This window comes from Triticum dicoccoides, chromosome 2A (genome assembly GCF_002162155.2).
Source record: "Triticum dicoccoides isolate Atlit2015 ecotype Zavitan chromosome 2A, WEW_v2.0, whole genome shotgun sequence".
Taxonomy (NCBI): Eukaryota; Viridiplantae; Streptophyta; class Magnoliopsida; order Poales; family Poaceae; genus Triticum; species Triticum dicoccoides.
Window position 1 is genome coordinate 663619747 of NC_041382.1, and position 10638 is coordinate 663630384.

At 55.9% G+C, this 10638-nt stretch overlaps 1 pseudogene; it reads left to right on the forward strand.

The window, feature by feature from the left end:
* The first annotated feature begins 3082 nt into the window (after positions 1–3082).
* LOC119358061 lies at positions 3083–8257 on the forward strand (annotated as a pseudogene).
* The last annotated feature ends 2381 nt before the right edge of the window (positions 8258–10638 follow it).

The following is a 10638-nucleotide window of genomic DNA, read 5'->3' on the forward strand; positions in this document are numbered from 1 at the left end:
TTTCGTGTAGTCGCGGTCGTCGAAGACAGCCGGCGCGACTCGGCGCTCGCGGAGCGCGTCGGCGCACCCGCTGGGTGTAGCCCTCGAGCCCTTGGATGCTCGAAGGGGGTCCCGGCCGGTCAGGCTCGACCGGCCAGGCGGCGAGGCGTCTTGCAATGCCCTTTTTCTTCTTTTTCTCTTCTGCCGGCTGGTGGCAGCCAGACAAAACTTTTCTCTTGTCTGCAATCTTCGCGGGGGCGCGCCAGCGCACCCGCTGGGTGTAGCCCCCGAGATTCGGGACGACTGCTGAGCAGTCGGGCCGGGTCTTCCGGCAACTACTTTGTCTTCTCTCTCTCGCGAGGGCGCGTCAGCGCACCCGCTGGGTGTAGCCCCCGAGATTCGGGCTGACTGCTGAGCAGTCGGGCCGGATCTCCCGACGACTACTTTGTCTTCTTCCTCGCGGGGGCGCGTCAGCGCACCCGCTAGGTGTAGCCCTCGATATTCGGGCCGACTGCTGAGCAGTCGGGCCGGATCTCCCGGCAACTACTTTGTCTTCTCTCTTGCGGGGGCGCGTCAGCGCACCCGCTAGGTGTAGCCCCTGAGATTCGCCGACTGCTGAGCAGTCGGGCCGGATCTCCCGGCAACTACTTTGTCTTCTCTCTCGCGCGAGGGCGCGTCAGCGCACCCGCTGGGTGTAGCCCCTGAGATTCGGGCCGACTGCTGAGCAGTCGGGCCGGATCTCCCGACGACTACTTTGTCTTCTTCCTCGAGGGGGTGCGTCAGCGCACCCGCTGGGTGTAGCCCCCGAGATTTGGGCCGACTGTTGAGCAGTCGGGCCGGATCTCCCGGCAACTACTTTGTCTTCTCTCTCGCGGGGGCGCGTCAGCGCACCCGCTAGGTGTAGCCCCCGAGATTCGGGTCAACTGCTGAGCAGTCGGGCCGGATCTCCCGGCAACTACTTTGTCTTCTCTCTCGCGGGGGCGCGTCAGCGCACCCGCTAGGTGTAGCCCCCGAGATCTGGGCCGACTGCTGAGCAGTCGGGCCGGATCTCCCGGCAACTACTTTGTCTTCTTTCTCCTTCTCTTTGTCCAGCTGCGGGCAGCCGGACGCATATTTCTTTTCCATCCGGCTGGGTAGTCGGACTTCTGGAAACGAGCAGGCGGCTCGCATCCTACCTCTCGCTCTTCTTCTTTTTTTTGTTGCAGCTGGACCCATATTCAGCCGGCATCTCTTTTGGACGGGATGGGGAGCCGGCTCTTTTGACTTTTCAGTCAGACTCCCCCTCCCTTTCTTCTTTGTGCAGCCTGCAGAAGAGCCCACTGGGAGCAGCCGGCAGGCGCGAGGCGACCCGAGCGCGCTCGCAGGAGGGGCGGCGATGGCCGAGCCCAGGAAGGTGCTCGCGAAGGCCGGCCAATGCAGGGGGCGGTTGGGAGCTAGCCCAGTCAGCCGAGGCGACGAGCCAGCAGCCGGATTTGGCAGCCGGATGGGTGCGGGGAGGAGGCGGACCCGACGCGTGAAGCCGGCCGCCGGCTGGAGCGGCAAGCCGGCGGGAGTAGAGGCCGGACGCGGCTGGAGCATGATGGAGCCGGCGAGAGGAGCATGGCAGGCGGAGCAACACAGCAGGCGGGCGCGGGAGTCAACCCTGGTGGCCCGCTGAAGCGGAGCAGGCGGCCAGGCCGGCCTGGCGACCCGGCGGACACGGCGTAGGCGGCCGGGGGTGAGGCTTGGAGGTGGGGTCGAGGAAGTGTCCGCCGCGGGCGAAAGCGGAGCCAGCCGGCCAGGGGTGGCCCACGGAGGCGGGGGCGAGAGGCGCGCGGGTCAGGAGCCGGCCCGGAGTAGCGGCCGACTGGAGGCGGAGGCGCGGGGCGGAGACGGAGAGGAGCCGGCTGAGCGCGAGCCGGCTGGCGACGCCGGCGACCCGGAGCTGGCCGCAGGGCGGGCAGCACATGGCCAGAACGCGCGCGGACGTCGGGGGTGCTCGGGCGCGGCCGTATCATAGGACGGCGGAGGGAGCACGGTGGAGCCGGCGCTGGAGCAGCCGGCGAGGGCGTGAGCCGGCCCGGTGCTGAGGTGGAGCAGGCGGCCGACGTACGACCAGGAGGAGGCCCGACACGGGAGTGCTCGGGGGAGGCCGGAACCACGGGCGGTGCGGGAGGAGGCCAGACCCGGCGAGCGAGCCGGCCAGCCGTCTTGTGGGAGGCCGGGTAGGCGAGGCGGCGGCCCGGTCGTGCCGAGTTGGTGAGTGGGCGGAGCCGGCGGGCGCGGTGGGAGGTGGCGCAGAAGCCGGCGACTCAGACACTGGGAGCGGGACGAGGCCAGACGGCGCGGGAGGCTAGGCCGGCCTGCAGGAGGCGGGAGGCCGCGTAGTCACGGGGCCGGCTGAGACTGCAGTCGGCGCGGGCCGCGTGCCGACGGGCGGGTGCCAGGCGGTGTGACCGGCGGGCGGAGCCAACGCGCGCACAGTGCGGTGGCTCGGGAGACGAGCGGCGCACACGGCGTGCGCCGCAGCCGGCGGAGGCTGTGGGCGCGTAGGGAGCCGGACGGCCGGGGCAGACGGCCTGCGGGCGGCAGGCCAGGCGGATGCCGAACGCGCATGAAGCTGGACCGGGGCGAGGCAGCGGTTGGCCGAAGGGTCGTAACCACAGCCAACTCGGACAGCGCGGGGAAGACCGACGAGACGGGAGGCCGGACCCGGCGGGCCATGAGCAACCGGCGCAGGAGGCATAGCGGGCGATGGGTCGCGGCCGTAGCCGGCGTCTGGCGGGGACAGACGAGGCAATCCGGGGTCGGCCAGGGCGGAGCCGCAGGCGCGCAGGGGAAGCTGGACCTGGATCCGGCGCTGCGGGAGGCGGCCGTCCAGCGGAGAAGCGGGGCGGAGTGGAGGCCAGCGCGGGCACGGTTGCCGGCACGGGCGGAGGCGCGCGGATGGAGCAGTGTGGCCGCGGCTGGGCGTGCGCGTGGGCGAAGCGGGACGCAGGCGAGCCAGCATCTCGGAGGCTCAGAGGAAACTTAGCATCTGACTAATGTATGGCTAGCATCTGAATGGTGCACGGATAGTGTTTGACCATGTTTGACTAGCATCTACCTAGCTTGTATAGGCGAAATGTGGAGGAGCGACAACACGTTCCAGCCAGAGCAAGGCGCAGTGAGGAGGGGAGCAGATGCAAGCGGCGTGCGAATGGCCACGGCCGACCGAAACGAAACCCCGTGCGCGGCGCGCGTGCGAACAGACGGTCGGCGTTGCGGTGGTGGTGAAGAAGGCAAGGCCAACGGCAAGGACGCAACGCCCCTCACGGCCATTCCGGAGGCATGTCGATGTCGAGCCCCCGACCGCTAACGGAGGGACGACGTGACACCATAGTGGTAAGGACGAAGAGGATGACGGCGAGGGCGCGCCGTCCCACGAGGCCGCTCCGGTGGCGGGTTGAAGTCGAGCCCCCGAGCGCTACCGGAGAGACGGCGCGACAGCCGCGGCGGAGATGACGAAGATGGTCCCGCCCGGACTACGAAACCAGCAGCAGCGTGGTAGCAAAGTACCGCCCCACGGTGGGCGCCAACTGTCGTGGTATTCTCACGGGGGGCTTGCGAGTCGACAGATGCCACAAGGGCTTAGTGTGTGGGTAAGACTGCTGCTGATAGGCCCGAGAGCGGGTATGCGAGTAGCACGCGGTGATTTACCCAGCTTTGGAGCTCTCCTAGAGATAATACTCCTACTGCTGCATGTCTAAGTGTATCTGGTATATCTGGTACAGAGCTGCTCCTGGAGCTGTATCTGAGGTCAGTGCCATAGGCATCTGGCCTCGTATATATGCGGGTGACCAGATGAGCATGCAAGCTCTAGTGGCCGAATAGCACTTGGCCGTGGGTGTGTGCGTGAGAGTGTCCATCATCCTGGATGGATGGATGGATGCCCATATATATAGGCATGGCTAGCTTAGAGAGTAAGCTATGTAGGCATGATGGGGTGTCATGCTTGTCCCCTGGGTCACTTCATAAATAGTGCCAGGGGACAAGTGACACTATACATGATAGCATCGAGGTACAACCGTCTCATCCGCGGTATGGCCGCCATGTCGGGGTCTTGTCGGTGTCGGGTTGGGCTGCAGTCGGCAGCCGGCTGGTTGGCGGAGTCGGCAGCCGGCTGGTTGGCGTAGTCGGCAGCCGGCCGGGTAGAGCAGTCGAACGGGGAGCTGGCAGGAGCAGCCGGGCAGTCGGACTGAGGGGCTTTGCTAGCCCCGATGTCTTGAAATATCGTCTTGCTGTCCTCGGGGTACCCGTGGTCGATTACTCCGACAGCTGCCAAGGCTTCGGCGTCCGGACAATCGACTATTTGGTTCTTTTTAGTAAGAAACCTGTTCCAAAGCTTTCGGGCTGACTCTCCGGGCTGTTGAGTTATGTGACTCAAATCGTCCGTGTCCAGAGGTCGGACATAAGTCCCTTAAAAATTTGCCCGAAAAGCGTCTTCGAACTCTTCCCAGCTTCCAATGGAGCTTTTGGGGAGGCTCTTAAGCCAGTGCCGACCTGGCCCTTTGAGTTTGAGGGGTAAATACTTAATGGCGTGGATATCATCTCCTCGAGCCATATGGATATGGAGGATATAGTCCTCAATCCAGACCCCAGGGTCTGTTGTTCCGTCGTATGCCTCTATATTTACGGGTTTGAATCCCTCTGGAAATTCATGGTCCAGCACCTCATCGGTGAAACATAGGGGGTGTGCGGCACCCCTGTATCTGGGTGTACCGCGTTGTTCGGATGTTTGTTGTGTTGCATTGTATGCTGGAGCGTGCTTACGTGGTCCATAGATGGATCTGGTTGCACCGTCCTTTTGATGCGAGTCCTCGCGTGGATCGCGTATTGGCTTATGTGCGGCGTTATTTGCCGCTCTATGTTGGCCGTGAGGTCGCCTATCCGGCCAGATGGCTGTTTTGATTTTTGGTTGTGGGGGATCTAAGGCCTCCTCATCAAATTCAGGTAGCAACTTCCGCTTCGGGTAGCTCTTAGTGGGGCGATTACCACCGTACTTCGCTGCTATGTTGAGTACTTTGCTCCATCTGATTTGGAGTGTGTCTTGCGCAACCTTGAGCCTTTGCTTCTGCTTTTTTAGACTCCTCGTGGTGGAAATGAGCCTTTGATGGGCATTCTGTTGCTCTGGGTGTCTGTCCGGTGTGACGTCATCTGGACTACGATCTTTGACAGAGTCGGGTTGTTCGGCTTGATTCTCCGTGTTGCCGTGGTCCGGCAATGGTTCCCCCTGCTCTAACGTTGGGTCTGTATGATCGTTGTTTCTACCGAGGCGGGATTTGGGGCGGCACTTACGCCGCCGTTTTGATTGCTTCTCGAGGGAACAACCCTTCGTTGCATCCTTCCGTTCCTCGTCGTCGTTTTCTTTTGGTGTGTCCACCATGTATACGTCATGTGGTGAAGTGGGCGTCCAGTGCCCTGTGGGCAGTGGTTCCTGTTCGTCTCCTGCATCGTCGTCCATACTGTCGATGTCTTCGGAGTCGAAGTCGAGCATGTCGGTTAAGTCATCGATAGTGGCTATTAAGTGGGTGGTGGGTGGGTGGCGAATTTCTTCGTCATCCGCATCCCAATCCTGCCGGGCATAATTCGGCCAGGATTCTCCTGACAAGGAGAGAGACTTTAATGAATTCAGTATATCGCCGAAGGGCGAGTGCTGAAAGATATCCGCGGAGGTAAACTCCATGATTGGCGCCCAACCGGATCCGATTGGAACGGGTGCAGGCGGTTCGGAGTCCGTGGCCGGAGAAGTATCCGGCAGTTTAACAACATGACTCTCGTGCAAGGTAAAGTCGATGTTTGGCTCGATCGCTGCTGAGGGTAAGGCCTCCGTGGCGGGGTCCATCCACCCGTCCGCAGAAGGCGCAACTTGCTCCGAATTGAGGGTCGGAGCGGCTGCCGGTGCGATCTCCTTAACACTGTCCGATGGTAGAGCTAAATCGTACTTATCGTGACCGCGTGACGCACAAGGCAGAGGCTCGAATCCGTCGAAGATCAAGTCTCCGCGGATATCGGCCATGTAGTTTAAGCTTCCAAACCTGACCTGGTGGCCAGGGGCGTAACTTTCAATCTGCTCCAGATGGCCAAGCGAATTGGCCCGCAGTGCAAAGCCGCCAGACACGAAGATCTGTCCGGGGAGAAAAGTCTCACCCTGGACAGTATCGCCATCGATGATAGTAGGAGCCATCAAGCCTAATGATGACGACACAGAGGAACTCTCAATGAAATCACCAATGTCGGTGTCAAAACCGGTGGATCTCGGGTAGGGGGTCCCAAACTGTGCGTCTAAGGCGGATGGTAACAGGAGGCAGGGGACACGATGTTTTACCCAGGTTCGGGCCCTCTTGATGGAGGTAAAACCCTACGTCCTGCTTGATTAATATTGATGATATGGGTAGTACAAGAGTAGATCTAGCACGAGATCAGAGAGGCTAAACCCTAGAAGCTAGCCTATGGTATGATTGTATGTTGTCCTATGGACTAAAACCCTCTGGTTTATATAGACACCGGAGAGGGTTAGGGTTAGACAAGGTCGGTTACAAAGGAGGAGATGCACATATCCATATTGCCTAGCTTGCCTTCCACGCCAAGTAGAGTCCCATCCGGACACGAGACTAAGTCTTCAATCTTGTATCTTCATAGTCTAACAGTCCGACCAATGGATATAGTCCGGCTGCCCGGAGACCCCCTAATCCAGGACTCCCTCACCAGTATTACGCAGGAACGTGCTTTTGGCACTGTTAGTGGATAGGTACTGACCCACTGCAGCAAGAGCTGACATTGCGGTTATAGTTGCCTCACCACCTTCAGAAGGTGGCGGTTCCACCATTTTTTCCATAGCTTGCTGGAAAGTTGAGTTTTTACATTAGTAGTACCAGAACAGAAGATATTAAGAAGGCAGCAAAACCAAACAAAAGAGGTAAAAGCACCCCAGGTACCCTAACTTGCAGAGAATGTGATGATTTAGTCCCCAACTTGTAAAATGCAATTCTACCATACCCCAACTTGCACTGGATGTGATGATTTGGTCCTGGGCCTATCACAGCGCGACAAGTGGCAGCTAGGTGGGTGGACCGGTCTTCACCCGCACTTTTGCAAAAAACACCCTGCCATCTTGTCTAATTACCCCATGCTACATGGTGAACGATCAGTGTTCGGTGGTGTTGGACTGAAATTTTCAACATCGATCCTTTCGATGGGAGCACGGCTTCAGTAGCACCTCCCATGCAAATTCTAGCAGAAGCCAAGGGAGAGCTGCACAGGGGGAGTTGCGCAGGAAGCTGAAGGTGCGGGAGACCGAGGCGGACGCGCTGCGGGCGGAGCTGTGCAAGGCCGAGTCGAGCTCGACGAGACGACCAAGGCGGCGGCGGCGCGGGAGGAGCTGTGCAGGAAAATGAAGGCGCGGGAGCGCGACACCACCGAGGCGGACGCGCTGCGGGCGGAGCTACTCAAGGCCAAGGCCGTGCTCGCCGAGACCAAGGTGGGCGCGGGGATTGCGGCGGCGGCGGCGCGTGCGCTCCAGGAGGAGTTGGATAAGAAAGTTACAAACCTAGAGAAACAGTACTAGTTTTCTTCCGTGCCTTCAAGCTCCTCGTCGCCGACGAGCGCATGCGCATCCAGATTTAATCTTCCAGGGAGGGCCACTGGGGCCCGTCTGCGCGGCACTCCCTCGCCGTCAGTCCAGGCCGTTCCACGACTCCTACCCCCTGGTCATCGGCCGCACCGTCCACTGGCTGTGCAGCACTACAACCCGGAGCCGCTGCCGCCGGGAGGCACCTGTCTAGCCTGGAGCCGTACATCGTCGCTGTGGACGTCGACACCATGGAGGCCACCGTGATTGATCTGCCGCGGGGCTGCACTAGCAGAATGACTGCCTCTATGAGCCACCTGGGCCTCCTCCTGGCCGCTTCGGTGGACGGGAGGCTCAAGATTGTGGTCTTGGAGACCCAGGTTATATCAATGTGGACCATGTTACCACCCATCGAGGGGGAGCCGAGCTCGCTGCCGAGATGGATCCGACAGGTGCTGATAGACAAGCAGGACTGGGGCGTGCACAGCTCAGTTCAGTTTGAAGGGTTCGGGCTAAGGAGTGGCACTGTCATCTTATATGTCGGTAGAGTTGGCCTCATTCGCCTCAACCTTGCCACAAAAGAGGTGGTTGTCGTCTACCACCGCAGCGATACAGCCTAACATCTCGCAGGTTTGCCTGCACTAGATGGATTTGTCCTCTCTGCTCCAGACCATGAAGCCTCTGAGATAGCTGCTTCTTATAAATCAGTTTGGGAATGTTCTTCATTCAAGTTCTTGTTCTACTCCTTTGTTTGCTTAGAGCATCTGTTTTAGCTCTAAGCAGTCGTGCTCCTTGGCCAATACTAGTTGTAAAAGGAATTGAGTCACTCCTAAGTTTGTTAAGTCTTGTCGCTTCTCGTTATGTTGTTAGTGTTTGCCGGCAATCTGTGGTTCATCCTGTAAAATAACAGATTGTATGGTTCATTATGTACTTTAGCCAGTTATCAAAGGTGAAATAAAATCCGTTTGCCTTATTGATTCGATGCTCACTTTGCCACTACAGCCTTGACTGCTAGAATTTGCGTGGGGAAGTATATGTGCTACTGAAGCTGATGGTCGAAAGGATCAATGCTGAAATTTCTAGTACGACCCACAAGGCCACAAAGATGGCTGGTTCATCCTAGAAGCAAAAGGTAAGCTACTAAGCTCAATATGTTCTTCCAATCTGATTGTGTTCTCACTGCTGAACTGCCATGGTCTGACAAATCGTGTTTTTCATGCTCTATTTTTATCATCTTTGTTAGTGTACTGATCATTATAGTTTTGCACAAAACAATTCCCATTCCATTCAGTTGAAGTTGTTGTTGAAATTGTCATTTACCTGCTGCATGCAGAAACTAGGGGAAATGATTAATTTACAATTGTGATATTTCCGTGACATTATAGTTTCTGCGTATATCAAATTTATCTATACTGTTAAAAATACAGAATTACATAGCTATGTTTTGAGTCCCAGTTGCAGTTCCAGTTAGTGACACTATTTCTTGAGAACCATTTACTTCTAGTTGCAAGGAAATAAAACAGATCGTGGTGTGCACTTCTTTTTATTTTGTACTGGTATAGCTGAATTAGTTAATCCTACAAACAGTTGAAATGTTAAATACATAAATAATGCAATGTATATTTTTTGGAGAAACTTACATTATATGAGCTCTTTAGGTGCACTGGCTCATCACTTGAATGTTATCATGCACTAGAGATGGTTGAAGTTACAGACACGTGTTTGCTAAATTACGGAGTGAATAGTCCTTGTATAACTCGGAAATCATGCAGCAGGCAGTTAACTCAGGAACCATGAGGAGTACGTTGCCACTTGCAATTACCTGTAGATAAATATATTGGCATGGTGCACACTAAAGCTTTCAGTGCTAATTTTCATCCAGTATTGTTTTGTGCAAACTTTAGTGTTTATAGCAAATTAGCATTTATCCAATTGTTTATAGCATGGGGATCGGCAGTGATGGTACTGTCACCGGCGTCGGCAAGTACCTCAAGGAGAAGAATCCCAATGCGAAGATCTATGGAGTTGAACCTGCCGCCCAAGCAAATATTCTGAATGGTGGCAAGCCAAGTAGCCTATCGGGCTTTCCGTAAATGATGTAGTCTTCTTCTTTTAGTTTCTATATACTCATGCTGCTAACTGAACCAATCTGCAGGGCCTCACCTAATCACTGCAAATGGAGTGGGACTCAAGCCGGACCTTTTGGACATGGGCATAATGGAGAAGGTTCTTGAGGTAAGGAATCAAATCAAACTGGACTTATGTTCTTTTCATAGAATAGATTTTGTAGTTCTTGATGCCCATTTGCACGGGAGGTGCTACTGATGGTGCTCCCATCCAAAGGATCGATGTTGAAAATTTCAGTCCAACCACCAAACACTGATGGTTCACCATGTAGCGCGGGTTAATTAGACAAGATGGCAGGGTGTTTTTGCAAAAGTGCAGGCAAAGACCGGTCCACCCATCTGGCTGCCACTTGTCACGCTGGGATAGGCCCAGGACCAAATCGTCACATCTAATGCAAGTTAGGGTATGGTGAAGTTGTATCTTACAAATTTGGGACTAAATCATCACATTCTCTGCAAGTTAGGGTACCTGGGGTGCTTTTACCTCCAAACAAAATAGCTTTGGTCTATATACAGAACTTATTCTGATGAATCCATGTAAAATATTAGTTGTATTTTACTGCAAAGTACATAATAAAACCAGGTTCCAAACATATGACCATGTACCATGGCTAATGTATTGTCCATTTCTTCACATTGTATTGACAACTAAGGATAAAGAGACAAAGTTTATAATACGGTAAGCATAGTATGACATCATTCATATCACAAAACAACTGAGAACAGACAAACAGGCAATTGTAACGTTGTGTGGGCAAGTCTAGCATGGAACTAGATTACAGGTCAAGATCAAAGGAACATCACTTCTCTCTTTTAAACCTTGTAAGGCGCAATGATACACTAAGACAATTGTGTATAAAATTGAAAAGAGTAATAGGTATTGGCTGCAAACCATGCAGTTCAAGGCACAAGTCAGAGTAAGTAGTAGTTAAAAGGCATGAGGAT